Consider the following 14,226-nt stretch of genomic DNA (forward strand, 5'->3'; position numbering starts at 1 on the left):
ATCATCTCAAGCCGGCATTCTACAAATGGTGTGGCTGTTGCTATGACTATTGGTGGTAGAGGAAGGTGAGTGGTAGAAGGAAGAATAGGGGGTCAGGGCCCAGCCAGTCTGAGGTTTGTCCTGCTGTACGGCATGCTGTCTCAAGAACAGGAGTTGGCTGCCTATGTTTGTGAATACGTTTCACTGAAACACGGCTATTCACTTACATATTGTCTATGGTTGCTTTTATGCCACAACAGCAGAGATGAGTAGTTGCAGCAGAGATGGTATGGCCCACAAATATTTACTATGGGGGCCTTTACAGAACACGTTTGCCAACCTTGTCTCAAGAGCACAGACTCTGGAGTAAGACTGCCTGACTTCCAATCCCCATTTCTCTGTTTACTGGCTGTGTGATCTGAACAAGGTACTTAACTTCTCTGTGCCTTCATTTTCTCATCTGTATATTGGAAATAATAATTATACATACATATATAGGTAGATACCTGAGAAGTGCTACTAACAGTGCATATCTCATTAAGTGTTCCATAGATATTGGCTGTCAGTATGAAAATTAGCAGATGTTTGCTTTCCCGTAGGTATATGAAGGTTGACGGGACCAATTTGGCTGGAGAAGCCACTGGCTGGGGGGATTTTATTTCTGTGTTTATTTCTTGGAAGATGTTGGTCAGAGGGAGCATTTTCCCTAAGAAGGAAAAAGAAGGGAGACTTTTTTTAAAATTCTGCATATGGCATTCTAAATAGGGAATATTCAGAGGGGATTAGGAGGAAGTTTTATGTCCACAGGACCCTGTCAACCTCTGCTCCATCTCTCAAGAAAACCGTACTAAAATCTGCCATTTATCAATGCTTTTAAGGGTGAGTCTGAGTGTTGAGGGTTGGGGGATGCTGTTACAGTTTCCAAAGTGGGCACGGGATGACCACAAGAACAGCCCCCAGAAGCCGATGGCACAGTTTTATGTGTGCAGTCCTCTGGAAGTGGACTGGACCTCTGGGCTCAAGGGATTCACCTGCCTCTGCCTCCCAAAGTGTGGGACATGACTCAGGGACATTTGCAGTCCTCTGGGGACTTTGGACATAGATAATCCCTGAGGATTTAAGGGAATAAACTTTTTTTTTTGAGGCAGAGTCTCACTCTGTTGCCCAGGCTAGAGTGCAATGACACAATCTCAGCTCACTGTAACTTCCGTCTCCCAGGTTCAAGCTATTCCTCTGCCTCAGTCTCCCAAGTAGCTGGGATTGCAGGTGCCCGCCACCATGCCTGGCTAATTTTTTGTATTTTTTAGGAGAGACAGGGTTTTGCCATGTTGGCCAGGCTGGTCTCAAACTCCTGACCTCAGGTGATCTGCCTGCCTCAGCCTCCCAAAGTGCTGGGGATTACAGGCATGAGCCATCGAGCCTGGCCTTGAGGGAATACACTTCTAATGGTGGAATTTGAGACACTACCACAGGCAATAGTGAGGAGCCCTGGGGACTACTAATCCTAACCAATGCCCTCACAGCAAATTTCTACTTTTCCTTCCATGGCTGGCCCAGGATGTCAGAAGGACGGAGGTCACTGCCCATATGGCCATTCTACACCAGAATCAAAAGCAGCTGACCATGGGCTAAATGGAGTTGGCAGATGCATTTCATTTGGCCTGAACAAGCAATGTTTTTAAAAAAACAGAGCCAGCTGTTAAACATCTAAGGATTTTGCACACAAAAATAAATGCTAATGGCTTCCTTCTCTTGAGACTCTGAGAGATTGGGCAACAGTGAGCCTGCATTCCCACAGGACAGTAATAAGCTGCAGTGGGGCAGCCTGTGCTCTCCAGGTCACCAAAGTCCCCAGCACTGCCTTTTCTTATATAGCTGGCCCCTTCCATTAGCTTCAGTTACCTGCTGGAACCCTGGAGGCTTGAATGGGCAAGTCCTGAGCTACACATTTGCTGGAAACACCGCAGAGATAGACATGGCATCTACCAAGAGCGTACTCTGCAGCTGGTAGATTCTTTCTAAGATAAGTCTCTTATAGATTCTGAAATCATGGGAAAGTAGGGCTGAAAGAATCCTTTGTAGGGCAAGAATCCAAGTTCTTCAACTCCTTGTGTGTGTGCATGTTTGTGCATATGTGCGTGCATGTGCACATGTGTGTATGGGTGGGGAGATAGAAATAAGAGAGAAAGTTATTTTTTCCCTTACAGGCAAATTTTTCTTTTTTTCTTTCTTTTCTTTTCTTTTTTTTTTTCTTCGAGGCAGGGTCTTGCTCTGTCCCCTAGGCTGGAGTGCAGTGACACAATCAAGGTTCACTGCAGCCTCAACATCCTGGGCTCAAGCCATCCTCCTACCTCAGGCTCCTGAGTAGCTGGGATTATAGGCACATGCCATCCCACCCAGCTAATTTTTGTATTTTTCGTAGAGATGGGGTTTCACCATGTTGCTCTGGCTGGTCTCGAACTACTGAGCTCAAGTGCTGTGCCCACCTCAGCCTATTTTTTTCTTTTTTTGAGACAGAGTCTTGTTCTGTCACCCAGGCTGGAGTGCAGTGTTGTGATCACAGCCTTGACTGCCCAGGCTCAATCAGTTCTCCTGCCTCAGCCTACTGAGTATCTGGGACCACAGGTGCAGGCCACCACACCTGGCTAATTTTTTAATTTTTTATAGAGATGGGGGTCACGCCATATTCCCCAGGCTGGTCTTGGACTCCTGGGCTCAAGGGATCTACCCGCCTCTGCCTCTCAAAGTGCTGGGATTACAGTCATGAGCCACTACTCCTGGCCCTTGTTTTCTAATCTAATATTTTTATTAGTCCAAAGAATATAAATTTTCATCACCACAACCTCTACCTCCCGGAATTATTCAAAAGGAAGCTTCTATCCTTCCCTTTACCTGGTCCCTGTCTTTTCTACAAGAGTGGAGAAATCACATATCTGATAAGAAAAGATTGGAAAGATGAAATCTCAGGGTGGAGGGCATCAGTCCCTTGGACTTTCTTTTGGAGCTCTGGGCTTGTCCCTGGATGAGGGTGTCATACGTGGCATCAGCATGCCTGGGTCAGGGCTTGGTGCTGGCCTTTTAGAGACAGGAGTAGACGTCCACTTCTTTCTCTCTCTACTCCTGGGGCCCAGACTAGCTCCTTTGCAGCTGCTCTTCTGCTGTTTCCCTTTAGCGGATTTTAGGATCCAGGCTTAGGGGTATGTATCAGGGAGCCACATTGTGGTTGTAGGTATAAGCCTTACCTTCTGGCCTGGCATTACCAACAATAAAGCTGGTATTTTGGCCAGTTATTTGTTGTTATGCTTATTCCTCAATTTGTTCACAATGCAAAAGAAAAAAAGTGGGTGCTCCTGAGTAGCACGTGACAGGGATCCCCAGAGGGACAATAGTCAAAATTCTACTCTGTGGGTTGGTCCAGAATCAAGGAGCAGAAACAGCTTGGAGAAATTGACCTTCAGCAGGAGGCTGAAGTCTGTTTTGTGTGAGATGATGTGGACCACATCCCACATCCCACATCTTATTTGCATTTATCAGTGGTTGTTTCTGCAGACGGTTAGTCATGAGCCAATTATGCCTTGTGCATGGGGAATTTTAACCACTTTACCCAACAGACACAAAGTCTGTGTGACAGGAGGCTTCAGTTTCCTGGAAGATGGCTCTTCTGGAGACACAAGGTGGTTGACTGGTTGGCCAGCTCTTCTGCTCTAGTTGCCTTCCATTAATGTTGTGTCAATTTCATTAACATGTACAAGGTTTGGGGAAAGTATAAAGGGATCGGCAAGCCCGAGAAGAAACCGAAATCCCTTTGTACATCAGTCACTCCCAAAGACTGACCCTCTTCACCTCCTGAAACCCTCAGAAACTATTTGATCCCATTCATTTCCATGCTGAGGTTGATGGTTTAATGGGCTTCAAAGCCTCTTAACCCACAGCTTGCTGCCTGCTAGTCCTTTGTATGCAAAAGATTCCTTCAAAATACATTCACTCAAAAGCTTGTATAAGCAAATGCATCCTAGGGAAGATGAGATTCCACAGTGATCGGGGGTGTCTCTTCATTGCCAGTTGCGTTATAGTCATTGTTTGTTTCATCTAGAACATTCTCACCTCCCATATGGAGAAGTCACTTGCTAGATGTTACTTGCCTACCCACGCCCCCCCTTTTTTTTCATTTCTACAGTGTTATCCATTTGGAGAGGGACCTTCTTATTTACACAGAAGACCACATATTGTATGATTCCATTTATATGAAATGTCCAGAAAAGGCAAATCCATAGAGACAAAGTAGATTAGTGGTTTCCTGGGGCTGGGAGTGAAAATGTGAAGTAACTGTAAATGGGTATGTGGGGTCCTACTGGGTGATGAAAATGTCCTAAAAATAGATGATGTTGGATGGTTACACAACTCAGTAAATTTGCCAAAAGCTGTTAAATTATACACTTAAAATTCGTAAATGTTATGATCTATAATTTACACCTCAGTCAAGTTGTTTTTTTTGACATCTTTATTGAGATATAATTCACATTCCATACCATTCACCAATTTAAAGTAAGTAATTCAATGTTTTTTTTAATTATACTTTAAGTTCTAGGATACATGTACACAATGTGCAGTTTTGATACATGGGTATACATGTGCCATGTTGGTTTGCTGCACCCATCAACTCATCAAGTTGTTTATTTAAAAGAGAGAAGCGCCAGGTGTGGTGGCTCATGCCTGTAATTCCAGCACTTTGGGAGGCTGAGTGGGAGGATCACTTGAACCCAGGAGGTGATACCAGCCTGGGCAACATAGTGAGATCCCATCTCTACAAAAAAAATTTAAAAAATTAGATGGGCTTGGCAGCATGCACCTGCAGTCCCAGCTTCTTGGGAGGCTGAGCTGGGAGGATCACTTGATCCCAAGAGATCGAGGTTACTGTGAGCTGAGATTGCACTACTACACCTCCGCCTGGGCAACTGAGCAAAACCTTGTTTACAAAAAATAAACAAAAATTGAAAGTTGAAATTAAAAAGAAAGCGAAGGTAGACTTTGGCTGTTGTTGCTGCCCACATTTCCTAGGCCCTCATGTTTCTACATAGGCTCACTGGCTTCAGCCTCCAGTCCTAGGGTTCTTTGCCTAAGGGTACTTTCTGGCCACCATCATCCACTCTCTCCACATGTGTGGCAGACTTGAAGTGCCAAGGAATTCATGTTCTGTGAGAGCAGATCTCAACCAATAACTACTAAGAAAGGGTGTATAAATACTTCAGCTCCCTTGTTTTGGGATTACATTTAGTACATTGTTACCCAGAGTTCTCCAAGCAATATTGGACTCCAGTTTCCCATAGAGTAAGTTGCTTGATGATATAAATTCCCTTTTCTTCCCTGTCTCACTCTCCCAGTCCCCTTCTGGTGCTTCCTGAGATCTCTACTCAAATATATAACTTCCACTGAAATTATTGTCCTGAAATATGTGTCCTTTCCTCTAGGGAAGATCTACTGGAAACTAGCCAGAACTGGAAGTTGATTAAACAGTTTAAATTGAAGTTAAGCCATAGACTTTGAGGTCTGATGGCCTGGGATGGAGTCTCAGCCCTACCTTAATAGCTCTGTGACTTTGACTAAGTTTCTTGACTCTAAAGTTTCATATTTTTCATGTGTCTAATCAGGATAATGATGGTACCTCTGTCACAGATATAGTGTGAGGATGCAACACCATAGTGCAGCTGGAGCCCTTAGCAGAAGAATTGGCATTTAGTAAATTTGTAATTATATGTAATTTTATGAGATCATGACTGCTCTACCAAATAATCACAGACATTTGAACCACACTGAAAAACAGGGTCGGTTGAATTTTCTGGAGCTCATCCATAGAGTGTGCAGTTGTATCCAGGATCAAAATGCTCTGATGTTGCTGCTTGGATGATATGAGTACCACTCTCTTTGAAGGACACTAGTACTTGTCTGTATGGGAGTGGGCAGAAAGTGAAAATGGGCTGGGCGCGGTGGCTCGTCCCTGTAATCACAGCACTTTGGGAGGCTCAGGCGAAGAGATTATGAGCTCAGGAGTTCCAGACCAACCTGGCCAACATGGTGAGATCCCGTCTCTACTAAAAATAAAAAATAAAAAAGTAGCCAGCCATGGTGGCACACACCTGTAATCCCAGCTACTCTGGAGGCTGAGGCAGGAGAATTGTTTAAACCCGGGAGGCAGAGGTTGCAGTGAGCCGAGATCGCGCCACTGCACTCCAGCCTGGGTGACAGAGCAAGACTCTGTCTCAGAAAAAAAAAAAGAGAGAGAAAATGGAAATGACCGTGCCTCCTTTTGTCTTGATGAACAAACTGGATTGAATACTTCTCCAAAGGGATCTATTTAACTCAAGTAATTATCAAAAATCAGTGGAATTAATTTTATAACCTTCTGAGAAGAAGGGGACACTGTCTTATTTTACTTGATTCCATATTAAGCCTGGGTTTCTCACTGGATGGAAGAGCGATTCCCTGTGTCTGATTGTGAGACTTCGAAAAGTTATTTTGCTTCTCTTCGCCTAGGTACTTACCTGTAAAAAGGAGACAAGGATGCTTACCTTGAAGGGATATCCTAAAGATGACATGACTCAGTATATGTAAAGAGAACTGTGCAAGGTCTAGAATGTAGTAGATTGCTAACAAGCAAGTCTCTATTTCTCCCTCTGTTAGTGCTTCTCCAGTGATGTCAACTTGGGTAGAAATTTGGTTCCTTTAACTTGTAAGGAAATAGAGCGTGTGTCAAAGCTTAAGTGACAGTCATTAACCTGGCAGAAAAAAATCCGACCAGCATGGCATATATACCACCATTTCCCTTTCTGCAAGAATGGCAGACATTACTAATCGATCATCGCTCTTTTCACTTGAGTTTGGACCCTGTCCCAGAATCTTTTCCAGGAGAGCATTTGAGAGCACCACTATCAATCCATCAAATTAGGCATACAGGATGAAAGTTATTTGCCAACCCCTAGTGTAAGCTTAAAAATAATGGAGTTTAGCACAAGCTCTGCTTCTCAATAAATATTTAATAAATGGATGACTAAAGGATAAATGCAGTGAGGATATTTAATGCTGCTATCATCTGTGTCTTCATCAGACAATCTTGTTCAAAGATCAAACCCAAATTCCTCCAAGTTCCTCCTCCCAAAATGTGTATCTTCCTTTAGTAGTAGAAGGCTTTGGAAGGTACTTGGAATGCTCATAAATTTAGGTACAAAGGAGCCTTCTCTGGAACTATCCTTGGGTTCTACATCCGTAGATTCAACCAACCACAAATAAAAAATATTCGGGAAAAATATGTAAGAATATAACAAAAAATAATGCAAGTGAAAAAATACAGTATAACAACTATTTACATAGCATTTATATTGTATTAAGTATCATAAGTAATCTAGAGATGATTTAAAGTATACTGGCAGATGTACATAAGTTACATGCAGACACTATGGCATTTTATATAAGGGGTGTGAGCACCTATAGATTTTAGTATTGGAGGGAGGGGGCTGGAACCAATCCCCCACGGACACCGAGGATGACTATATATGGATATATTGTCATCTTGGGAGATTAAAACTCCATTGGTGATAGCATTTTTATCCAGTGTTTGCTGCACAGAAACTTCTTGGAAGTATAAGTTATCTGAAGAGCTTATTCTGGTGATGAAGGAGAAATCCTTAACTGGTAGGACATAGCTGACTATTTTCTGACCAGGAGACACATCTCAAAACTGTATGTCAGGAGGCTTCATCAGAGCTGTAATGCCAAGCTGATGATGATCTCCTTAGGCAATTGGTTTTAGCCATAGTAATGACTGCCCTTTTAAAGCAAAAAGACCAACATCTGACACCAAGTCTGCAATTGCAAGCATCCCATGCTATTAATCACTGCAAGATTGATGCCTGGTCCAATGTTTGCTTTTTGCTATTGTAAACTTAAAAGTATTAGTTATGTTTATACAATTATGAAAACCAAATTTATTTATTATAAGTGCAGAAAATTTGAAAGAAGAAAGGAAAATCCTCCATAGTTTCACCACCCACCGAAAGATGGTCAGTATTAAAGCCTGGGGCATTTCTCTCATCATTTTTATGCATATTTTAATATAATTATGTTTACATATCACATATAAAGAGTTTAGCTCCTGATTTTTTTTGTTTAACTTGATGACATGGCATTTCTCCATGTTTTTGCAAACTCTTCATGAACATTTTAGTTACATAAATATTCCAATTAGTGGATATGCCATAATTTACTTAACCATTAGACAATATTGTTGAAAGTTAGATTGTTTCAGATGTTTTGCTATTGCAAAGATGCTATGATGCCTATCTTTGCATATAAGGTTTTTTTTGTGTGTATAGGAATGTTTCCTTGAATTAGATTCTGATCTTTCTCTGTTTCTGAAATATAAAATATATAAAGTATATGCAACTTAAGTACAGAGCTCAGCTAATTTTTACACATGTATACACCAGTGTACCACCACCCAAACCAAGGTTATATATCATTTCCAGCACCCCCAAACAGTTCCTTCTATGTTTTGTTGATTGATTGATTGAGACAGGGTCTCTTTCTGTTGCCCAGGCTGGAGTACAGTGGTGCAAACATGGCTCACTACAGCCTCAACCTCCTAGGCTCTAGCAATCCTCCTGCCTCAGCCTTCTGAACAGATGGGGCAACAGATGTACTTGTTAGCTCAGCTATTTTTTTTTTTTTTTTTTTTTTTTTGGAGAGACTGGGTCTTGTTAGGCTGCCCAGGCTGGAATGACATGATTTTTAAACAAACACGTAACAGCCTACAGAAAAACACATCTCTTTCTTTGGCCTAAAAAATTAGCAGTGTCTTACCTGACCCAGAACCTCATCACTGTGTCTGTGTTAGATTATAGCAGTATGAATGATAGCTTCCTTAAGCACCACTGTGACATCTCAGCATGCTGGATGTCCCTCCCAAAGCAAGCTTTTCAGAGCTGTTTCCACTGCCTGTAAAAGGAACCGTTGTGGGTGGGGGGCGGTGCGATTCCAACACCACAAATGAAATGGAGTCCTCTTCCCCCACTGTCCTGGGTATACTGATGAGAAAGTTTAAAGATAGCACCTATTTTCCTCCCAGTATATAAATGACTTTGGCAATAGCCAGCAATTTTCTCTCTCTCTAACAATTTTGGAACTTTTACATGACAACTTACCATGGATAATACTGTGAATTTTAAAGTAAAATGTCCATATAGGCAAATATATCCATATAAATAAAAGGTAATAATGAATACAAATAAATACATCTCATAAGACTCCTCTGATCCTTTCTCTACTCTAATCCTAATCACTACCACCACCACCACCACCATCAGTTTTGTTGAGGTCCTACTCTGTGCTAAGGATTATCTGTTATTGACACACATCACTTCATTTCATTCTCACAACAACCCTCTCCCCATTTTACAGATAGGGAAACTGAGGCCATGTGCCATACAAGGAGTAAGTTTTGGAACTGAGATTTGAACCCAGCACGGTCTGCCCCCAGAGCCGGCATAGTTCATCACCATGTGTACCTTTGCTAAGCTAGTCACATGCCCCTTTGAAGTTTTAGGTGATGGCAGTTTACTGATCTCCCATTTCAATTTCTGACAGTTGACCTATTTGAAATGGTATGTACCCATTCACACACAAACACACAAAATCTGTACTTGATACTCTTGGTGGAATAGGACATCCTATGCTTTGCATAGTTAATAAATGTAATTGTAGTGGCATTAATATTTTCTTGGCTTTATTGAGATATAATTTACATACCATAAAACTCACCTGCTTTAGTGTATTTATAGAGTTATGCAACCATTACCACAACCTAATTTTATTTAGGTCATTTCCATCACCCCCAAAACAAACAACGTACCCATGGCAACCATCAGTCTACTTTCTGCCTCAATAGGTTTGCCTCTTCTGGACATTTCGTATGAATAAAATCCTACAGCACGTGGTCTTTTTGTGTCTGGCTTCTCTCCTGAGCATAATGATGTTTTAAAGACTTGCCACGTGGTAGTGTGAATCAGTACTTCATTCCTTTACTTTGCTGAATAGTAGTCCAGTGTCCACTGTGCTACACTACACTATGCTACGCATCTTAGCACAGGTCCACTATGCTACACGTCTTTCTCATGCTTCCTCAGTTCATAGGGCTCACGTTGTTCAAAATTGTCTTCTCCTTTCTGAGGCCTCTCATAACCTCCGCTACCTCCTTTCATAGTTTATTCCGAAAGTGCTGCTTTTTTTTTTCCTCTATCACCTCTGAATTCTTCATCGTTTGTTTTTTTAGGTTACATGAATAAGTTCTTTAGTGGTGATTTCTGAGATTTTGTTGCACCCATCACCTGAGCAGAGTACCCTGTACCCAATGTGTAGTCTTTTTTTTTTCTTTTTCTTTTTTTTTCTTTTTTGAGACAAAGTCTCGTTCTTGTCACTCAGGCTGGAGTGCAATGGTGTGATCTCGGCTCACTGCAACCTCCACCTTCTGGGTTCAAGCAATTGTCCTGCCTCAGCCTCCCGAGTAGCTGGGATTACAAGCACATGCCACCATGCCCAGCTAATTTTTGTATTTTTAGTAGAGACGGAGTTTCACCATGTTGGCCAGGCTGTCTTGAACTCCTGACCTCAGGTGATCCGCCTGTCTCAGCCTTCCAAAGTGCTGGGATTACAGGCATGAGCCACCATGCCTGGCCCCAAAGTTCCTCACTCTGCCCCCACCATTTCCCTGGAGTCCCCAAAGTTCAATGTATCATTTTTATGTCTTTGCATCCTCAGAGCTTAGCTCCCACTTATGAATGAGAGCATTTAATATTTGGTTTTCTATTCTTGAGTTACTTCGCTTAGAATAATGGTCTCCAATTCCATCCAGATTGCTGCAAATGCCTTTATTTTGTTCCTTTTTATCACAGAGTAGTATTCCATGGGAGGGGTGTGTGTGTGTGTGTGTATGCCACATTTTCTTTATTCATTTGTTGATTAAACCAAATATTTTTATTTTTTAAAATAAAAAAACCCATTGTTTTATTTACATTAAGATTTTACTCCATTTAGATTAACACAAATTTTTTTTAATGTTTTTTAATTTTTTTTTTTTTTTTGAGACCGAGTCTCACTCTATTGCCCATGCTGGAGTGCGGGTGGTGCCATCTCGGCTCACCGCAACCTCCACCTCCCGGGTTCAATTCTCTTGCCTCGGCTTCCCAAGTAGCTGGGATTACAGGCATGTGCCACCATGCCCAGCTAATTTTGTTGTGTTTTTAGTAGAGACAGGGTTTCATCATGTTGTCCAGGATGGTCTGGAACTCCTGAACTCAGGTGATCCACCCACCTCAGCCTCCCAAAGTGCTGGGATTACAGATGTGAGCCACCATGCCCAGCCTGGATTTTTTTTTTAATATATGGTATATTATAGGAGTCCGACATTATTTTCTTCCAATGGAAAATCAGTTGGGCTAGCAACATACTTAAAATAAACCATATTTCCCTACCAGATTCAAATATTGTCTTTGAGTTCTGTTATATTGATCTATTTATTTCTAAACTAGCAACATATTTATTTGTTTATAGTTGACTTTATGGTATATTCTGATATATGTTAAGGCAAGTATATGTCTGCCTTGTATACATATATGAGTGTATGTTTGTATTTATTTCCATTTGGTCATTCAAGTGTATTCCCTCCTCCATTTGTTTAATCCAATCTCCCTTTTCCCCTCCACCCACCATTAAAAGCAAGCTGTTGATATTTTATTGATATTGGAACTTGAAGTTAATTTTATTGATTTTTGTAAGATTTATATTTTATATCAACTTGCCCATGCAAGACTTAGCTTTTATTTTCATTTGTGTGGACCATGTTTTATGAAATTCAATGAGATTTTTGGGCATTATTTTACAAATAGTTTTCTTATAATTCCCAAGTCTTTTTTCTTAAGTGGTCCCAAGTTATTTTATAGTTCATGCTATTGTAACTAGAATACTCTTCCATCTAATTTCCCGCCATATCCATTTCAAGGTTCTTATTGCTAGTATAGAGAAAGGTTATTAATATTTGTATACTTCTACTGTTTCCAGTTCCCTTACAAATTCTTATTGATTCTAGTAGGGTCTTTTTTTTTTTTTTTTACTAGAATCTATCAGGTTTCTTTAGTATATGTGATGGTAAATTTTAGGTGTACCCTTGAATGGATTAAGGAAGGCCTAGAGAACTGATAAAGCATTGCTTTTGGAGGGTCTATGAAGGTGCTTCCACAGGAGGCTGGCATGTGAGTCAGTAGATTCATTGGGGAGGATCTACCCTCCAAGTGTGCAGGCACCATCCAATCAGTGGGGAGCGCAGGTGGAAGAAAACATGAGAGAGGAAAGAATTTCCTCTCCTTTCCTTGGAGAAATGGACAGTCTCTTCTGGAGAAGGGAACACTCTCCTCCTCTCCTTCTGATATGGTTTGGCTGTGTCCCCACCCAAATCTCACCTAGAATTGTAATAATCCAGATGTGTCAAGGGTGGGGCCAGGTGGAGATAATTGAATCATGGGGGTGGTGTCCCCCATACTGTTCTCATGGTAGTGAATAAGTCCATGAAATCTGATGCTTTTGTAAATTGGAGTTCCCCTGCACAAGCTCTTTCTTGCCTGCTGCTGTATAAGACGTGATTTGCCCTTCCTTGCCTTCACCATGATTGTGAGGCCTCCCCGGCCAAGTGGAACTGTGAATCCATTAAACTCCTTTCCTTTATAAATTACTCAGTCTCAGGTATGTCATTATTAGCAGCATGAGAACAGACTAATATACCTCCTCTCCTCTCTCTCTCATGGAGGTGGGCAACTTTCTTCCTGCCCTTCAACATCAGAACTCCAGGGTATCTGGCCTTGGGACTTCATGACTTACTCAATGCCCCTTTCGTTTCAGGCCTTTGGCCTTGGACTGAGTTACACCACCGGCTTTTCTGACACTGAGGCTTTGGACTTGAATGGAGCCATGCTACTGGCATCCTAGGCTTTCCGGCCTACAGACAGCCTGTCCTGAGACTTAGCCTCCATTATCATCAGAGCTAATGCTGCTAATAAAGCCCCTCTCATGTATCTATATCCATATCTATCTATAGTTATAGCCTGTTGGTTCTGTATCTATGTAGAACTCTAATATAGTATACAAGCAAACCAACAGCAAAAAGAGAGTTTTAGTTTTTCTTTTGCAATACTTACAGATTATTTTATTTTCTTATCTTAATGCATTCACAAGAACTTTTAAATCCTTTAATTTTTGCCATTTTGAGTAATTTTTTGTTCGTTAGCCTGCATTATACTTAATTTCCTTCTATTAATGGTTTACTTGGTGATTTCTTAGGAATGACTCCCAAGTGTAATCAAATGGTTTCTCAGCTTCATCTTTAATAGAGTAATGGAATTGGTGGATTATGTTGATACCTTACCCGATTCAACCCAGACTTAAAGTCCTGGAATAAACTGCTTGGTTATAACACATTATTCCTTTGATGCTGGTAGTTTATTCAAAAGATTCATTTTTATTCATAAGTAAAGTTAACTTATAGTTTTCTTTCCTGGTGCTATCTTTACCAGAACTGAGGGTTTTTTTTGTTTTGTTTTTTGTTTTTGTTTTTTAATTGAAAAGCTCTGCATTCCTTTCTATGGCAGGGGCTAGCAACCTTGTGATAAAGGAAAAACTTCAGGCAAATTAAATTTAAAGGAGTTTAATTGATCCATGAATGATTCGTGAATTGGGCAGCCTTCCCAGCCAGGGCAGGCTCAGAGACTCCAGCACAGCCAGGGGGTGGAAGAAGGTTTGTGGACAGAAAAAGGCAAGTGACGTACAGAAGATGCAAGTGAGGTACAGAAACAGCTGGATTGGTTACAGCTCATGTTTGCCTTATTGAACATGGTTCAAACAGTTGGCTACATTTGATTGGCCAAAACTCAGTGATTGTCACAAGTGGAAGCTATGGTCTGTTTACACCTCCACTTGCTATAGTTCACCAGATACAGAGAAACCTTTAGGCCAAACTTGAATACATAAGAAGACAGCTTTAGGCTACACTCTTTTTAACACCTGGCTTGCACATTTGTATCACCTGGAGAACTGTTTCAAGATGCTGATAGCTGGCACACACCACACCAGCTGAATAGATATTTCTTGGGGTGGGATTTCGACATCATTGGTTTTAAAAATCTCACTGGGTGACTCCACCACGCAGGCGAG

Source organism: Pongo pygmaeus, chromosome 18, assembly GCF_028885625.2.
Source record: "Pongo pygmaeus isolate AG05252 chromosome 18, NHGRI_mPonPyg2-v2.0_pri, whole genome shotgun sequence".
NCBI classification, from domain to species: domain Eukaryota; kingdom Metazoa; phylum Chordata; class Mammalia; order Primates; family Hominidae; genus Pongo; species Pongo pygmaeus.